At 32.1% G+C, this 20,727-nt stretch overlaps 1 pseudogene; it reads left to right on the forward strand.

Moving 5' to 3' along the window:
• The first annotated feature begins 544 nt into the window (after positions 1–544).
• On the forward strand, positions 545–19,271 carry LOC125198232 (annotated as a pseudogene).
• The last annotated feature ends 1,456 nt before the right edge of the window (positions 19,272–20,727 follow it).

Here is a 20,727-nt window from a genome sequence, read left to right on the forward strand (position 1 = left end):
TCGTGAATTTCCCTGGGTCGGTTAATTGGTTTATTTTTTTTTAATACATACATTGAACCATGGGATCTGGGAATACAAAAACGTTGTGTAAATAGTTTAATTGCGTTATGTAAATAAGTAAAAATCCAAAAAAAAGGAGAAAATCTAAATCTTCCAAAAATATTTTCGAAGCCGGACTCGGGAGGAAAATCGTTTGTCTTGTATTTTATCCTCGACCGGAGTCGGCGTTTTTTTTTTTTTTATATAAGTGTAAAGTGGGAGTCGGGGAACTTAGCTAGGGAAGGAAGTCTAAAAAGGAATTTTAGGGGGGGGATGGAGAAAATTTGAATTTCAAAATTGTCGATATTTATGGGAGGGTATGGTTTGCTTACATCACGCCTGCAAACGCACCATCTTTTCACCAAAAGGGCTAGTCAATTTCTCTCTCCAAAAATCTCAACGACAAACGCCGATTCTCTCCCTTCTCTCTACCTTGTTTCTCTCTCAAGAATTGCAAACCTTAACCGATTTCTACCATGTTTTCTTTTGATTACGGATTACGGTGATGGATCCACTCTACCACAAGGAGTTCATGGCGGGAGGTGTCGCCACGGACGGAAACCGTCCGGAAACTCATCGACGCGGTTCTTCGGAATTGACGCAAAATTGGGAGCGTCGAGAAAGCAAAAGGAGGTCTCGCCTATTCTCGCAGCATGATGACATCCCCGGTTGCCGCGCCCACCGCCCCGATCCTGGATTCGATGGCTCGACCGCGGTTCCCCACGGCGAGAGGCCTCAAAAATCAATAGACCTATGGGCGATTGAGACTATGGCATGGGCGGGTTCACCATCCGGATGCGCGTGAGTGAACCGATCTCCCGGGTCGGGGTCCACCGGTGTGCCATATCTACGTCGTCTCTCTGTTTGGAGTGTTGGTTTCGAGACGACTTTGGGTCCTCTCTTGGAATTCCACTCCTTTCACTTTATGATTCAAACGAAATGGATCTGTCGTAAACCCCGATCCGGTGGTGTTTTGGATGTAGATTCCTTAACCTGCCACCGACTTGAGCGTCGCTCGATCTAGATGGGTTACTCCGGTTCCCAAATCGTGAGCCCTTGCTCATGCGTCATGAAAAAACAAATAACGAAATTTAAAAAACTATATACTCCAAATCTTTAAACACGAAAACAAACTACGCCATCCATCCCGGAACGCGCCATTTGAAAAAGGGGATAAGTCGCGGGGTGTGTTTGAAATTAAATCCCCCGCCCGAGAATCCACTAGGCACGGGTCATGAACACGAGAGAATCCTTGGGTTACGTCGTTGGGCATACAATCACTTCCTTCACCTTTCAAAACCCCAAAACCCCCTTTTTGCTAAAAAGGTTGGTCGGGGGAAACGGGGATCGAATCCACGAAGACGAGATGTGCAAATAAACATGCTCAAAGACCGGAAGCTATTTTTGGTCTTGCCCACGCAATTTTGGGGTTGAGATTTAATTCCTAGACTTGGTAAATGAAATATTCTACTCTAACTGTAGATCTAGGGGGGACATGCATAATGACTAAAAGTATTTGAAATAACTACTGGCTGGTAACGACTTCTTAAGCTAGCCTAGACATAGGAAAAGCTAAACGTGGGGACCATTTCCTTAAACGGCATATACGACAAAAAAAAACTGAGTTACAACTAAGGACTAACTAACAACGACATCATCTTCTCTAACTTTTATCACGAAACAACGGTGAAAAGAGCAACAAAAAATCGAAACGGGCAAACGAAATTAAACCGATTGACCAAGAACTACTGAAACTAACATAGATCTATGACTACTAGGCGAAGCGAAACAAGTAAAATAGAATTCAAATTATCATAACCATGCAAATGCGAAACGAGTCTACATGTCGGATGCTTCATCCCCTCAGAAACAAGCCATCAGCAATCAACACCATTTCCATTCGTCTTCCCGATTCAACTAGATTAACCGACCAACTACAAATTTTCATGCAATTCAAACTCCAAACTCGAACGAACAATATCCACCAAAACAAACAAATAAAAGAAATATCATAACGAAACCAAAATAGCAATCTCCTAGCAAAATCGAAGTACCCAACGAGAGAATAAAAAAAACCACCGAGCCAACAAGCGAGCTCGGAAATCGAATGTAAGCAAAAGCAAATAACATTGTATCTTCGCCCCCAGTGAGACGTGTTACACAACTAGATCCGAACGTGATCTCCCCAAGATGTTTCCCCTCAAAGTGTGTGTAGAGAAAAATGGAAAAGCTAAGCTAAGAGCCAAAGTGGAAAAAGAGATATCTTCATGTTGACCCGGTGCTCTTATTTATAGTATGTAGAGCTTCTAAAATTCTTGTGATTCCCATTTTGCCTCCATTTGGATGCTCAGTTTAACTCTTCCTTTTCCCTCACTTTTCAGTCAACCTTCTTCCGGGGAATCTTGTCTTTTTCGGGGTGGGTAAACATAAAAGCCTTGTTAGACAGGAAATCACAAATTCATCCTCATAACCATCATGAAATTAACCTTCCAGGTTGTACGTAGTATTTCTTTTCCCAGACATTCCACTTTAATTCTTCCCTTTATAGCAAAAACTTAAACACATTTAATATTTATTAGTACTTTTATTCTCTTTCATATTTTACTTTTTTTATTGATGTATTCTATCTTTTATGACTTATTATCTATTCTATTTTCTTTTCTAATCATTACATGGTCTATGTTATGTGCCTAAAAAATACACCTAAACTATAATGAGATGGAGGAAGTATTATCAATATTTTAATTTTCTTTTTTAGCATGATAAAAAATTTTTTTTTAATTATATTACTATTTTGGGAAAACAATTTATTCAAGATGGAAATCAAATATGAAGTCAAATTATGATATAGTGCTACCCTTCAAAAAAATCGACTCTTTTCATTTTAATCCAACTTATAAGAGTATGTATTTTTAATTTTAGAAACTCTTTTCTCAATGAGATAAGACTATTTTTTTAATAATATTTTAATTACTTTTTCTTTCGTCATCTTTAATAATCGTGCATTAAAAATTTTACTATCACCAAAAGTGCATAATTGGGATGGAGGGAGTATACTGTTACGGTATAATAGTACTAAAATCATGATTGCTTGATCCATTAGTGGTGAAGTTGAAATTGAGAAATTTGCTACCATGCGACACTCTGGTGAATCGTAACAATAAATGCCCTTATATAGAAGATATAGTATATGTGACGAAGATATAGTATATGTGACTTTAATACAGTAGTATTATTTGTATAATTGTATTAAATGGTACATATGGTACATTGTGGTCCATTGTACAACATTTTCTCGCAGGGACGACAGGTGTTTCTCATTTCCTAACTAGTGGAAGCCACCCATTACTCTGATGGAGGTACGTTGCATCATTGCACTCTTCCTATTTGTACATGTTTCAAAATTCCACTTGTCAAAATATGGTTGGTGAATTGGCGATGTAGCCATTGATGAGATAGGAAATGGAAACACAAGTCAAGTTCATTTTTGATTCCATCTTCACAAAATGGCCACTCAAACTTTCTAATTTTGTGAAAATCTTTTATAGGCTCGAGCCAAAATACTCACCACAAAAACAAAAACTGAGTAGAAGCAAATTGTAGAACCACCCACTCAAAATACCACTAAGCACGACAAGGGAACGAATTAAAAAACAAAATAGTTTCAAAAGTTAATCAAGTGATCAGGTTAAGGACGAAGTAACAAACACCTTAGGAAAACTAATATCAACTTGGCCAGTGGTGGATCCAGGTGGTTTGGGGATGTTGCCTCATCACTAATTTCTCTTACTCGGACGTAAAATTTTCATATACTCTTTGTTTTCCTCCGACGTTCCACGAATCCAAAAAAATAGTCATGTTTGCCTCTTCTATTTCGAATGCTGAATATGCCACTGAACTGGCTAACCTTTTTCTTCTATAGTCACAACTAATCCCAAATTTCATCAAAGCTAGTATATTACTCAAGACAGAGTGTGAGGTTCTAGCACCAACCCTTTGCTATCATTGCTTGTCATAGGGAAGAATGGACTAGTTGATTACTCTCAAAACCAAGAAAAACATGGTTTTGTACTTGTATTAGTATTTGGTCGATGAAAGAGCGATGGTATTCGATATAAAAGTCTTGAATTCAATCCAGGGACTGACCATTAAATATATGTCATTTACTAGTACTCCGTATATTAAGTGTATGTAGAAAATAAAAAGGAGTTGTCCCATGGCCATGGACCATGTCACGTTTGATTGTTCGACTAAAGAAAAACATTATTGCACTACTGTTTATCAGCTCATGTAAATAAGCAACTAAGCAGGCCTCATTTCATTTCATTTCATTTCCAATGCTTTTATTTATTCTCTTAAAATAACATTCTATATAGTAATTTCATTTAGTAGGGTTTTTTTTCTTAATCAAAAATTACCATACATGATATTTCAAAGTGGATGACATGTTGCCAGATGGCCTACTTCAGATTTTATTCTTCAATACTTCGTACTACCATTTTTATTTTTGTTTTTTTTCGAAGGAACTTCTAATTTGTTCTTCAATGTGAATTTCTCGTGTTCTAGGTTTATTTCATAAATTTAACCTTGTGTTCTGTTTTAAATTTTTTAATTAGAATTTTATATCCAACCAGCGTATTCTTTTAGCATTTCATTTTTTATTTATTAGTTTGCTAATAATTGATTATCACAATTTATAAATTCATACATAATTTTTTTTAAAATTTGATTTTTATTAATAAAAAAATTTTAAAAAAATCGAACTTTAAAAAAAGTTCTTCTAAATGGTGACACTGATATGAATTTAAAAAAAAACGTTAAATAATGAGGAAAAGTTAAAGTAAAAATACAATGTAGCGTTTCATCGAAAATGACTTCCCAAAAATACGGGCATTTGATTAAGCAATCTGACCAACTTCTTTTTTATTACTATTAATTATCTTTGGATTGAAACTTTATGATTATCATTTGCAAAAAAATTAATTACACTATCAATACCTCATACACGGAAAAGTGAGGGACCGACCAAAACTTAATCAATTAAGTACTTTTTTTTTTTAAATATAATTTATTTGAGTAATACAAATGCTAGTTCTTTTCGTTGTAGTTTTTTTAAGTTACATATACTACTAGTAAAATTATTCAATTAATCAGACCTTTTTTTAACTTTAAGCGAATTTAAATTTGGCATGATTGAGATCAAATCCTTGTCTTCATGTAATTTAATCTAACTGCACCCTTTTTACCAAAAGAAAATGACAAAATTTTATTTGATGTGTTCAGTTGTTTGAAAAAAATTGAAATCGTAGTATATATGAACTAACAAAAATTAAAATAATAACTTTAGAGAAAAATACATACGTGACTTATTATGAATAGTTAAGAAAATGGTGCGAATATGCCTTGCGTTGTGAATGCACAAAATTCTTGTAACCAATAATTGCCATGATAAGACTCATTCTCAACTGCAATATATGTTTGAATAATGAATACTAATATAAGTATTAAAGATGGCAACAACCTTCTAATTTTTCAACTTTCATGTGCATTTTGTATCGAGTCAAATTGAATGAATAAAATTACTTCCACGTACAAACATAAAGAAACATTTGAATTTGTGTAAATAAAATAATTTGATTGGACAATATATGGGTAGGCCATCTTACTATCATTACCACAAATCACTGGACACTTCACACTTGAACATAAGAATTAATTATATTTTACAAATGTCGACTCAATCATATAAGAGTGGTTAAGACCTATATATTTAAGATTATCGTGTAATTAGAGAATAGCTGTCTCAGATTATGTGGTCTAATCTTGTGGAGTCAAGAGATAACTAAACATGATTCCATCATCTTTGAATAGGTATAGCCCTCAACAACTGGTTTCTATTTTTTAATGTTTGTTTGTCAAATGCGAAAATGTTGGATTCAAACCAATTAGATCATATAAAAATGTGAAGTCACAAATTTAAGGAATTTAATAGAGCCGACTATATATGTACCTTTCAAGCTTTGATTCTTATAAAATAGTAATCAATTATGTATGCATACAAAGATGATTAAAAGAAGTGGATAGGGATACGCCACATCATCGAATTATATATTTACTATATTTAGAAAATTTATAAATAATAATAATAATAATAATAATAATAATAATAATAATAATAATAATAATAATAATAATAATAACTTTCACACATATAAATATTGCATATATTGTCAACAAAAATCTTAATTATAAAATATGTACTTATTCAAGTGTTTAAGTAAATTATTAACATTATAGAATAATATTGTTACGAAAGCAATGATTTTATCATGTCTACTAGTCCGTATATTAGTTATTCTTAGCAATATAATCAAACTAATTATTTTGAAAAAATTACTCTACGTGCTTTTAAAAAATATGAACTACTATTTTATTAGTTCGCCCTAAAAATATAAATTTTCTAATTTTTAAATAGTTAAACAACTACATTATCCTTACGATCATTTTATTTATAACTTATACATATACACTATCAATAACAAAGAATTCATTCTTCATTAATAATACTTACTATCATTTATTATCTTTTCTCTTACTTTATTAATTATATATTAAAATATGTTAAACTATATGTTTATATTTTTGAGAATGGAGTAATAACTAAGGTATTGACAGATCTGAAGATAATGAAAGATATAAATAATAAACCTAGGGTTAGTGATTTCTACTGTTGGAAAAGGATGACGTCATAAGAAGGTGCAACCGACATCATCTTGACCGTTTCATCGACCTAACCTATGCAGTCACTACTCGCCACGTGTCTCAGATTTAGACTAACGTGTCACCACCTGATTGTAAGATGCCTTGCAAAATTAATAACCTACCATTCCAAAAGTATACTAATACTTGGGTATAAAATAAGAAATTAATTATATATTGCAATTTGAATACAATGATCACTTAGGGTTTTGGGCAAAATATTCAAGCTAAATATTCCCAACCGCAATATTGTTTTATATGGACTATGGAGTAATTGGTTGGCAATAGTGTTTTATATGCTACGTCGTATTAAAACTAATTTATTCCGTGATGTAACTCGAACTAGTATATACTTTTTTCTTTTATATTTAAATTGCTATGAGAAAATAATTGAATTTTGTTTTTTCCGTAATGGCAAAAAATATGGGAATTTTGGGCCTTTTATAATTTAACTAGGACAAAACGGTGGTGGAAGACGCAGAATTGGTCTCGTGCTATTTTTCATGCCGTGCACAAAATTTAATTTTTTGTCATTTACAAGTTGAGAAATGTTGACTTGGTTCATTCTAATAATTATGCTTCAATCCTTGTATTATGGAGTGCTTTTTTTCATTGATCTTATTTGGATTTACTTAGTAAACGAATCCATCTAGAATGATTAACAGCATTCCATATAGTACTTGTTTTGTACATTGAATAAATACTTAAATATTAATTAAAAAGGGTTTAAAATTGCAAATAGGAATAAGGATTTGTTCGGGGGTTGAGCGGAGGGAGGCAGGCTAATGTGGCCCCCCAAAAAATTACTGTCGTATTTAAGGAAACACAAATCTAGGAATGTGGCAACGCACCACCTTCTCATGTTCCACTTTTTTATTCCCTCTCTACTTTTTTTATCTTCTTTTCGATTTATTGTGCAACTTGCAATGTGGAAAATCAAAAGATCCATTGATTTCTTCAAATAATTTAGGGGACAATTTGTTTTTTTAATTTCATTTTAAACCCTCATGAAATTGGATGCGTGTACTTTTGGTTTTTTTCATTAAATCCACAAAATTTGAACATTGAATTTTTGATTTTATGATTAATCAATCTAACGACTGATTGACGCGCATATACTTTGCATGACTTTTCTACTACATTATCTCAATGTTATGTAAGAATATGTTACACAATTATCATATCTCAGTGGACACAAAAAATTTAAAATCTTTGGTTTACACATTAACAATTCTACCCCAACTAAATACTTGCTTTTTTTTTTCTACTTTATTTCAAATGTTAAATAAGTAGTTTGTTCAATTAACCACTTTATCTCAATTAATTCAACTTGAAATCTTATCCTCCCTTTCATTTACACACTTTTTTTTTCAAATGATTTTCTACTATATCTCAATATTATATAAGTATACACATTAACCATTATATCTTATTGGGCTAAACCTAAGATTTTTAGTGTTACACCACTTTAGATTAGTTAATACATTAATTATTATCATGATTTTTGTATTAATTCAATGTTTTTGCCCCCAAATGTATATGTTGCACTCAAAAATTTAGAATCTAATAAATGAGATATTATAAATATCAAAAATTAGGGAGACACTGACAAACGGTAAAATGCAAAAATAAGAGTCAATTTTAACTATTCTTTACAACAAAATTTCTTTTTAAAAAAATACTACTCCTATATTATATCCATTTGATGTATTTATATTAAATTTTTAAAAGTAATGAATCCAAATTCAATTTAAAAGAAAAATACATTACAGGTAAACATGATATTTTAAAAGGTTATCGAAGAAATTCAAGGAAAGGGGGCCGCCGGCCCGGTTCGCCCGGGCGGCCGGGAAGGGGTTGGGTGACCCCGGCCCGGGTTTTTTATAAAACCCCCAACGTTGAGCCCCCGCAAACCCGGGAAACCCGGGCCGGTTAAACCCGGGGCTAGGGGGAACCGAAACCGGTTTACTTCTTTTTTTTAAAAATTTTTTTGTAAAATAAGTGTTTTTGGTGCGGTCAACTATGATCTTTTGGTCAAAAACCAAGTCCATTACCACTCACCACAAGCTTTTCTTTTTAAATAAATAAACTTTAAATTTTTATATTAAAAAAATTTTTTTTTTATTCACACAAACTAATAATTCAAGTTTAAATTTATATTAAAAGTAGCTTTAAATATGATAATATATTTATATCTAAAATTACTCTTTTTTCTAAAATTAACTATTATTTGTATAATATAGATACTTATGTAAATATAAGTAGTTATACCTAAGGTTTATAATAAATTATTTACTATATAGTATATATTCATCAAAACTAATTAATCATTAATATTTATTTATATATTTTATCATATAATTTTTTTGAATTATTATGAATTATCTTTTTTTATATCTAAAATATTAAAAATTTTATCCATACTAACTTGTAATTTGTACATTTAATTATATTTATTGATAAAAAATTTATAAATTATATCATTCATTGAAATTGAATATATTTTATATATTATATATAATTTGTAACAGAAAACGTTCGCTAGATGATTGAGCCGGTTGAACCGTGAACGTAGCCGTAGTTAATGGCGGTCCGGTTTTTAAAATATTGGTAATTTGGTATCATTTTCCCCATCAAAGCTACTGTTTAAACAATCGAAAAGTATTCTCATGCCAAATTAAAATCTTTAATTCAATAACTATTTTCCCAAAATGTTATTGAATTATTCTTCTCCTCGATGAAAAGGGTCTACAAATTAAAAGGAAAATATTATACAAGTAAAATGGTACTAAAAGATTAGGTGGAGGCACATTTATTTCCTAATTTGTGAACTCTACTTTTTCATGTTTCACTCAAAACGACTAACTCACATCTTTGCTGATGTTGTAGTGGAGTCTATTAGACAAAGTGTATTTTGACTAAACGACATATTTTTGTATCAATTTATTTGTGATAGTGAAATGTACAACCAGAGTAGAATTACCAAAAAGAACTGGTAATTATATAAGATAGATATATCACAGGATCAAAATCTTACAGTTATCAAATCCTGGTTTCTACTAATAATTTTATTATAATGATTTAATTGATTGAAATGTGAACTCGCGATTGAATTTCAAAGTCCAATATTTGAATTTAACCAAAACATATCACACACGACTTACAAAACATAGTTAATTTTAAAAAACACATAATATAAAAACTAATCTAAATATGTTCTCACTTCTCATATGTTCTACCATCCTTATCCATAATTATTCTATGCAAAGACACTTGTGCCCCGAGCAAGTCAAATAAGTACGTACTTGTTAATTTCTACTTCTATAAGTTGCGATAGTGGAGTAATAAATTTGAGAAAGAAAGAAAAAATTAGCCAATCACCACACCACATCTAATGGGTAAAATAAAAACGGTAATCAATAAAGGTCAATTTTTCAAAGCCCTTTTCAAGTGTTTGGCCGCATCTTTACTAAGGCTAAATATAAATTTGAAAAAATTGTATATACAAAATGCTCTTTAAATTTAAATAGGATAAGACTGATTTATTTTTGATTTGGTAGTATCATTAATTATATATTTTTATGACTAATATGACCCTATTTATAATTATAGGAGGAAAATTATATTATTACAATTTTTTCTTATTAATTCATTTATTTAAACTATCACATAGATATGAAAAAAAATAAATAGTTCCTTTTACAAAATAAAAATTAGATAAAATACTCTTTTATTTGGAAGTTCTCTTTTATTATGTCGTATATATCTTAAACTATTGATATTTTACTGTTAATTTCAACTTTTAATTTCACAAGTACTATTGGGAGTAGTACATATTGGTTGATCTTTCAAAGAAAAAAAATTATTAGTTTACAAAATTAAAAAAACATGTCATTTAAATTTCTTTGTAATAAGTTATAGTACTAAATTGTTTATGGAAAAAAAAAGTTACGCAGTTTGATTTAATTAATTTAAATTTACTTATCAATTTTTTTCACTATCTTTTTTTATTTATATTTTTACTTTTTAACTTGTTTTCAAAATTTTTTGTTAGAAGTAGAAAATACATGATGAAAAAAAATTTCTGAAAAAAAAATATTTTTGTTAGAAATATATATAAGTATTTTCTTTTTGAATTTTAGTTGAAAGTATTATTGTTTATTCTTTAATTAACATGAGGATTATAATGTAAAACTAAAGTATAATTGAAATAGGCAAGTCCTTTAATTGTTGCATATGATAAAAAATGACAAAAATACCCCAGATTTTACATACAATTTTGTTAATTTATCACTACTCTTTTTTTAATCTTTTTTTATCCTTTCATTCATTCTTTCTTTTTTTTTCTTTTTTTCTTTATTATTCTCTTAATTTGATATATATTTACGTGAAAATGAGTGACACATAAAATAAGGAAACAATCATGTATATCTATATTCAAATTATTCAAATAAGGCTACAACAATTTCAAGCTCAAATTATCAAACACTTAACAATTATGTCATCGGATTTGTTTTTCGCAACAAAAATCCCCCATTGCCGTCGAAAGTTAAGACCATTTTGGTTAAGATTAGTGACAGTTGGTCTTTGGGAAAGATAAATAAATAAAACATGACAAGAACACACATTTTAAGTTATTTTTGATTATATAACTTTAAGATAGATGAGTAATCGTCCCATCAAAACTTGAGCTTTGAGTATTTGATTGTCTTTACCGTTAGTTTGTGATGTGATAATAAAAAGTTACTAATAATTTTAGGTATTAAAATGTAATTTTTTCTAATAAAAAATCGATATTTTAATTATTAATCCGATATTTTAATTATTAATCAAAATACAAAGAGGTTGAAACTATTGGGACATATGGAATAAATAAAGAGAAGTGAGTTCATTAGTTTCCCAATAAGTCCAAGCAAGGTGAAAAGTGGGCAGTGTTTCGGGACAAAAATTATACTAGTATACACTTAATTTGCATGTTGGATCGCTAAAACAAGATAAACTAGAGTTAGATTATAGAGAAGTATTTTGATCATAATAAAAAAGCGAGAATTCAAGATTTAGGGAAAATTCTTTTAAAGAAATGAGGAATGATGCAGACATAATTAGACATTAATTAGTTTTGGTTGGTTTTCTTTCAATAATATAGTTTTTTTTTAATTCTTTAAGTTATTTTGGTTTTTATTTTGATTTTTTTTCTCTCTACTAATTAGTTTTCAGTTAACTTCATTTTTAATTTATTTTCTTTAAATATTATTTCTTTATATCTAAAAGTTAATGTTTATATAAAGGTTTCATTATGATGGATCATAAAATTCAACTTTAATCAATTATATTATATATGAGTTTAATTGTATTCTCTTGAGATCTCTTCAATTTAACAATTTATTGAGATTTTAATGCAACTTATCAAATTTTTCATACTCTTTGTGGCGTCAATCGTTCAATATCCATGACTTATCAAATTATCCAACTTATGAGGCGTCATTCATCCATCCGTCAAGTTTTCCGAAGGCGTTCTTCCATAATCCTTATTTTTTACCAATCAAATGATGAGGATCATATCATATAACTTAAGTTATAATTGGATGTTGAATAATAACCGAGACACCTAAAAGTTAATAAAATAAAAACCCGGGCTGATTGATTTGTAAGATTATATCTCTGATTAAATATGTCTTGTCAGTGATTAAATTACAACTTAAACTTAGTGAATAATATCTGATAATTAGTCATACCACCCTTCCCAAATAAAATACTCTCAAATTTAATATAAGATGAATAGTTATATGATTATTAGTCTGACGGAAATACCCTTAGTTAATTGTTCAAAATCCATGTTTTTTTTTTATCTTTAATTATTAATGTTTATTTCTTAGTACTTTAAAACAATCCTTGACTTATATGATACCCATTACTTTAAAACAATCCTTGACTTATAAATTTTGTATTTAATCCTAATTTTAATATCCTACAACATAATTTTGTACATACAAAAAAGTTTACCTAAAAACATAAATGAACATCTTTTCTTGGCACGACGGTCTTAAAACTTTGTTGCTAGAAAGTGGACCACGAAAAGCAAATAACAGTAGTAATGTATAATTATTTATTGAAGGAGTGGTGGCAATGGCAAATACTTCTCCTATTTCTTCATGAATTTATCTGCCACTTTAATTTTGTTTACGCTTTAGGCCAAAAAACTCATTGAGTGAAAATTATTAGTTAGATGAAATTAAAATGCGCTTTATTTGTATCGCAATTAATTAGTTAATTAATTTAAGGACCATTATAATATTACGTACTCGTAATTTGTCGGTCTTCTTATAGTAGTAAATTCTTTTTATATGACACGTACTCTATTTTTAATATTTTTAGTCCATTTCAAATTTATTACTAGCATTTATATATTTTGACAAAAGGAATTGTAGGGGCTGTGGATTAAATGACTAGAATACTACTCACGTAGGGTTTTATCCATAAATAAAATAAAACCCAATATGAGCCATTTTTCAGCTACATGACAGATACAATATTCAATTCTGTTTTACCGTTTACTTTGATGGATTAATTAAAATTTAAATAATCTTATCCTTCAATATTGGTGTGTAAATCAATTTTAGCAATTTAGAAATAAAGGTGTTTGATTATTTTAGGCTTCGTATGAATGAATTGATTAGTTTTCGAAAATGTATGAAAATATGTGATACAATGGTAATTACGGAAGTAAAATATTAGAAGGCATTATGATTTGTTATTTTTAATTATATATTCCATAGAGACAGTTGACATGGTGAAATAATAATTAGTTTTAATATGATAATTGTCGGTTTTTATTTTTAAAGAAAAAGTTTTACCTGCAAATTAAATTTGGGTATAGAGTGCAATCAGAAAACAATACCATCAGTTTTTTTAGCTTCGTAGTTACACAACGTCTACTTAATTTGTAAATTTAGTTTAATATAAGTTGATAGATGTAAATTATGATACATTTAATTATTTAAATCCTTAGATGCTGTTGAATGCTTTATTTATAGTTCTATACCCTCTATGTACTTCAAATTTGTTAGGATTATAATGTTTTTCGGCAATTAGTTATCATATGCTAAGCGGGGTTGGTAATTTTGTTATCAAGTTTTTTTAATTATTTTTATATTTAGATGTTTCTTTGTATTAAATTTTTTTTGAAATATAAAAAAGTATTCTTGCTAATTTACAAATGTTTTACAGTATTTGTTTTTCTTCTACTGAACATCTCCATTTTTAATTGCAAAAACCCTAGACCTTTTTATTTATATTTTTACTTAATTTGTAATTTATAAGTATCACATTTATTTAGAATAAAAAATAAAATTTTGACTTTTTAGTAGGACCCCCCCTGCCAATATAAAGGGGAAGACTGGAAAAAATGAAGAATTAGGCACATCATAATATTTATTTTTTTAGCTATTAATTAGCCAACCAAACCTACTAATGAAAAAGTTTCATTTCCTTCATTGAATGATATTAATAAAATGTTAATGCATCTTTGTCACCGTACACTACATTAATGACATATCAACTGGGGCTTCATATTTTTTTTTCTAGCTAGCTGTCTTGTACATATTCTCGTATACCACAATTTATTAAGCTAGAAAATTTAAAATTTTTTAAAAAAATATCTATTATATATGTTCAACGACTCAATATAATTTTTCCGAAAACAAATTTTTTGGGTTAGAAATGTTTTATTACACATAAATGTCCTAAATTTTAAATTTTATGAGAAAAGATAAATGTACATAAATTGTACGTGTACATAATTTTTTTAAAAATTTTAAATTTAAATTTAAAATTTATTTTGTTATTTATTGTATACTTGTACTACTAGTTTTTTTACAAAAATCATTTTATTATTATCAAAAAAAAATAAAAAAACTAAGGCTCAAAACATCCCCCCGTTTAAATCGGTCTGGTTGTCCTGACCCCATGACCTTTTCTCTCTCCACAGTTTCTCCCCATCAACTATTTGCTAACAGTGAACCCACACCTTTTAAGCTCTCCGTGCTTCAGATATCCTCACACACACACACACCAACTCCACTAAAAAATATCTCATAACAATACCTCTCAATTTGTGTTACATTACCGTTTATAACCCTCACTGCTAGCGAAAATTGGCCGGAATTTTCCCCTTTTTCGCTTTTTTTTCCGGTGGATTTTTTGTTTAATCAATTTTTGTTGTGAATAGAGATCTGCTTATTATAAATTAAGGCGCCTGAACCTGGGTTCCCCCCGGGGTTTTGATGAAAGGGTTTAACGACGCCGGCGGTGGCGATCCCGCCCCGGGGAAAAAATAAATTTCCCGGGGACGCCGGGAGGGTAATTCCTGATGTGTTACTCACGGTTTTTTTTTGGCGTTGCTCGTGTTTGTCGGCTTTTTCTAAATTTGTTTTTTCCGCTTTGGTAGCGGTGGATGCTGAGAGAGCGTTGAAAAGAGCTGGGGGAAGGCGGGGCGGGGCCGCTGGTGAGGGGGTGCCGCGGGGAAAATGAACTTGTTTTAAAACTTACAGGGGAAATAGAACGGGTTTTTCTTTTTTTGTTTTTTCATTTTTGGGGGGAAATTTGGGCTGGTGTCGGGGGTTTTAGTTGATCTAATTTAGTCACGTTTTTTAGTTTATTTAGTTTCGATTTTGAATTCAGGGACATTCACATGTGAAATTCAGTGATTTTCCGGCGGTTTTGGAACGGGAAATTTTGTGGTCAGTTTGGGCATCTCGAATGGGCTTTTTTTTATCGTAAACATTTGTTAGTTCTTCCTGTTTGGGAAAAGGTATTTTTTAGCTTTTACTTATAGTTTGTGGGATTCATGGTTGTAGGTGGAGGCATCGACAAATCAGAGCTGGACCAGCAGATGCCAGTGTACAATCTTCCTCCTAAGATCCTTTGCCGAGTGGTTAATGTCCTGTTGAAGGTACTTTTATATTTTGGGTTTCCTTAGTATTCGTGAATATTTTAAATTGAGCTATTGGTTTTTTGGGTCTGTATATAATTTGTTTGAAGGTTTTCTGACCGGGATCTTGTGCTTTTCTGGTGATTAGGCTGGGCGGATACTGATGAAGTGTTTGCTCAGATTACCTTGATGCCTGAAGCAAATGAAAATTGATCTGTGTTGCACAATGAACATTTTATAAATTTTCCGTATTTATTTTTTAATTTACTTGTAATTGTCTGTTGCAGCAAGATGAAAATGCGAGGGGAAAAAAGATTCCCCCCCTTCTCCTCCACCACATGTCCGTGTCTATTCTTTTTGTAAAATTTCTTACTGCATCAGATCCCAGCACTCATGGTGGATTCTCGGTCCTCAGACGGCATGCTGATGAATGTTTGCCACCACTGGTTAGGATGAAGCCTCCTAAACTCTATGAAGTTCTAACATATCAAGCTCTTTTTTTTATGTTATTAAAAAGGGTTTTTGTTTCTATGATAGGACATGTCACGGCAACCCCCAAACCCCAGGAGTTAGTGGCCAAAGATTTGCATGGACAAGAGTGGCGGTTCAGGCACATATTTCGTGGTTTTAAATTTTGGGAAAAAAAAACAAAGTTCCCAGTTTAAACCAGATGTAGAATTTTAAATCTCCGTGTCATATAAGTCCACAGATAATTTTCATTTTGAAATGAAAAATGCCACTTGTGGGGGCAATAGCACTAATTTTAGTTGGGGAATGCCAGGTCAGCCACGCAGGCACCTTCTTCAGAGTGGTTGGAGTGTCTTTGTTATTTCCCAAGAGGCTGGTTGCTGGGGATGCCTTCATTTTTTTGAGGTGTGATACTGCTCTAGATATTAATATATAGTAATTTTTTTCACTAATTTTCATAATCTTACTAATGAGTAACAAACTTGCAGAGGTGAGAATGGAGAGCTGCGTGCGGGTGGGGGCGTGCCATGAGACAACAGGGTAATGTTCCATCATCTGTCAACCCTAGCCACAGCATGCATTTTGGGTTTTGCTTGCAACAGCTTATGCTATTCAGACCAATAATGTTCACTGTTTATTACAACCCGGTCGTGATGATTTGTGATCAATTGTCTATCTTGTATCTTGGTAAATTTTCCCCCATTCATGTTTTTGCTGATTCGCTAGAGTAAAGCGTTTGGGTGTTACTCTGTAGAAGCAGCTGATGGTTTGTGTTTTCTGCCCTTTTTTTTTCCTTTTTTTGGTGAGAGGTTATTTTATCTTGTTCCCCTTTTGTCGAGTGTTGATTAAACGTAAATTTTTTTTGCATGTGATCAGTAAGGATGCTAACTCAATGTCCTTACGATATCTTGTATCTGTTACAGGGGGCCCAGCTGAATTTATTGTTCCTTATGATCAATACATGGAGTCCATTAAAAAATTTTTCAATAGGAATGCGATTCAAAATGAGATTTGAAGGTGAAGAAGTCAAAAAGAGGTAGGGGAGCATATTAGCATTTTGCATTGACAAGAACTCATTGAACTTGAGTGAAAATTTTATTCTGATGTTGATTACGTAGGGGTTTTCTGGAACTATTTTTTGGTTCTGAGGATGCAGATCCAAATAGATGGAAAAAATTCTAAATGGAGATGCCTTAAGGTATATGATTGGCCCTCTAATAAAGACTAGGATCCGAACCCTTTCAATCACATTATTAATTTTTTATCCCATCATTTTGGTGAGTTTATTACATTTTCTTTTTTTAAAGGGGCGGTGGGGGCGAAACTTCAGCAATTTTGACCTTAAAAGAGTTTCATTTGGAAAAAAAGAACACACGCTTTTCCCCCTGTATTGAATCCCGTTCCAGTGCCCCGACCCAAAAGGCCTCGATCAAGTGTCCTACCCCCGTTGTCTGAAACCTCTGTGCTTCTAGGGGAAGGGTTTGGTTTTTTTTGTTTCTCTGCTTGAGAAACTTCTGGGGATAGCTATATTTTGTTATTTATCAGCTGTTGGGGGTGGATCTCTTAATCATCTGTTGTGCAATACAGGTCCTACGAAGATGACTGCAGACCCTGCACCTTTTCCCCTGGGTTTTTAAGGGTCTTGCAAGGTCAAGAATCATCGACCTTGAGGGGCACTTTCTCTGAGACCAATGAGTTGGACTCCTCTGAAAAGTCATATTTGTGGAAGCCCTCATTAGAAGATGAGAAGATTGATGTTTCTGCTTCAAAAAGACATGGAGCAGATAACTGGTCAACTTTTGGGCGCCCAGAGTCGTATTTACTGATCTGTTATCAGGATTTGGCTCAAAACAATACACACCGTGTTTCAGTATGCCTCTTGGCAACCAATCAAATCCCAAGCGACAGACACAGGGGGTGCGATGCAAAGTTTAGCTTAATTTGGGGGAAAATTTGGTCGCTTCCTTCTGGCCCCCTTAATCTGATGGACTCTAGTACTAAGAATCATGTTCAAGGAACTGGACCCTTTTTATCTTACCGTGGAGATAGTGACCCTGGAGCCTTTGGGGGACTTTTCCATGATCAATGATCCTAGAGGTGGGCAATCAAGGATCAAAAAATGGCCAATGCCCCCTCCCCGTTTCAAAATACCTTACATGAGAACTTTTTCAGCCAAAAAAGTTGATGCCGAAGCGGGATGTGCAGAGCAGCATGATACCATGAAGCAAAAGGAAAAGGGGAAATGCAAGCTCTTTGGGATTCCCCCCCTAAATGAATCTGCACCATCAGAACCAGAAATCTCAAATAGAAATGTGCTAAACTCACCTGGTTTTACTCAAAACTCTGGGCATCCTCCTTTAGTTCCCTGCATTTGAATTTGATCAAAAGGGCTGATCAATCAAAAGGGGTTGAAAAGGGGGGATCATGGAGTTGCCGCTGGCGAGAAAGGAAATTCCCCTCCTTCCCTCCTTCAGCAACAGAGAGAAACCAAATGTCATTCTGGTTCATCCCGGGTTACCAAGGTTTTCATCTGGAACTTAAATTTCTTTTTTCAGGGAAAGTTTTATATTCACTTCTCCCCTTTTTTTGGAAAAGTCTTGTGATTTCCGGGGTTTAAAAAGCAGGGTCTGCCCTTGGTAGGTCTGTGGATTCCAAATTCAACAATTATGATGAATTGATCTCTGAATTGGGTGATTCTTCAAAATTTTTGGGGGAACTCAAGGCTAGGAACAAGAATTGGTAAGTGTACACTGATGATGAGGATGACATGATGCTTGTTGGAGATGATCCTTGGGGGTAGATATTACCTGGAAATGTCATAGAATTTATTTTTTTAAAATTTGTCCTGAGAATGCTGATTTTGGTTCCAAAATTTTTAAAAAATTTTTGCATGCTCATATCATCTGGTTTCTGGGTTTTAAAAAAGGGAGTTTTGTTGCATGGTCCGCAAGCTCTTTTAAACCTTACAAAAAAGGAAATGCTACGGATGAACCCGGGGACATTAAACTCAAAGGGGGAAAAAACACTTTATCAATCGCCAAAATGGTGTGAATGTTCCCGAGTTTTCCATCATTGAGTCCAGATGACTTCAGGGTTTTGCTGTATCCTGGTAAATTTTTTTCCCCTACAGGGAAATTTTCCCTTTTTAAATCACCGGGTTTTCTAGCATGTCATCCTGTTGTGGGATGTGTTCTTGATTAGAAAGCATATGTTACTCCTATGATTCTATTTTTTTTCCCCTTTTCTTAAGTTGATTTTTTTTTCATTTTTCTTGGGTGGTGGTTGGTAATTGGGGGCGATGCTTCAACGTACCTTTTCGTCTATGGATGATCGATTTCTCAATCACCAGTAATTTATGTCAAGTAAAATTTGGGGTTTTATTCTAATTTTGGGTGTTATGCTCCTTACCCCGGTGTGTTGGAGCAAAAGGGCGCTGTATAATCCATCTAACCGTTTAATCTTGGGAAAGCTTTAATGGGTGAAAGTGAATGGAGTCCCTTCAGCATGATGCCAGATGCTCTTTCATATAGAATAGATACACCTAAAAAATTTTAATTTTGGGTCCCTTTTTTACATAATGTGTTTGACATTATATAAGATTGGTACGTTTCCACCAGATATTCACCTCCAAATAGGTGCCAGTCCAAAATCTCCAGCATCGATGTAATGCAGAAAAAGTGGTTTAATGTCTAGGGGTATATAGTGTGGCCGGGATTAGTATAAATCCGGTTTGGGCCCCTGGGCATATTATGTCTGCAGTCATGTACAGGTAAGTAGTTTGTGATCTCGTTTTTAATCTGCAGATTGTTAAAAATTTTTTTAAGTATTGGTCAGCCGTTTTTATCTTATCCTTATATTACCCAATCATACTGCCCCAGAGTGTCTTTTTTAAAATAGTCAAATTTATGTGTAACCCAAATTTTTCAATTTAGTAATAAAAAAGGGTTTTTTATTATTTTATATGGCTTCTTATGAATGAATTGAGTAGATTCGAATATGTATGAAAAATATGTATTTAAAAGGTTATTACGGAAGTAAAAATTAGAAAATCATTAAGAATTTTCTAATTTTAATTATATATTCCATAGAGACAGTTGACATTGTGAAATAATAATTAGTTTTAGTTTTTTAATTGTCGGTTTTATTTTTAAAGAAAAAGTTTTACCTGCAAATTAAATTTGGGCATAAGAGTGAAATGAGATGCAAACAGAGATTGATCAGAAAACAATTCCCTTATTTTTTAAGCTTCATAGTTTGTACAACATCTACTTAATTTGCAAGTTCAATTTAATTAATATGATAGATGTAAATAACTATGTTACATTTAATTATTTGATCGTTAGATTCTGTTGATGCTTTATATATAGTTCTATATAGTTCACTATGGTTGGGCCCTCCCAGAGGGTTTTTTTTAAAAAAATTATTTTCAAATCATTATTTTCTGAAAGGGCCTATATTTATGTAATGGAAGGGCCCAAGACCTATCTCTTTCCATTTCATTTCCAAATCGTCATTATTTTGTTTTATTTTTT

This window comes from Salvia hispanica, unplaced genomic scaffold, assembly GCF_023119035.1.
Source record: "Salvia hispanica cultivar TCC Black 2014 unplaced genomic scaffold, UniMelb_Shisp_WGS_1.0 HiC_scaffold_1303, whole genome shotgun sequence".
NCBI classification, from domain to species: domain Eukaryota; kingdom Viridiplantae; phylum Streptophyta; class Magnoliopsida; order Lamiales; family Lamiaceae; genus Salvia; species Salvia hispanica.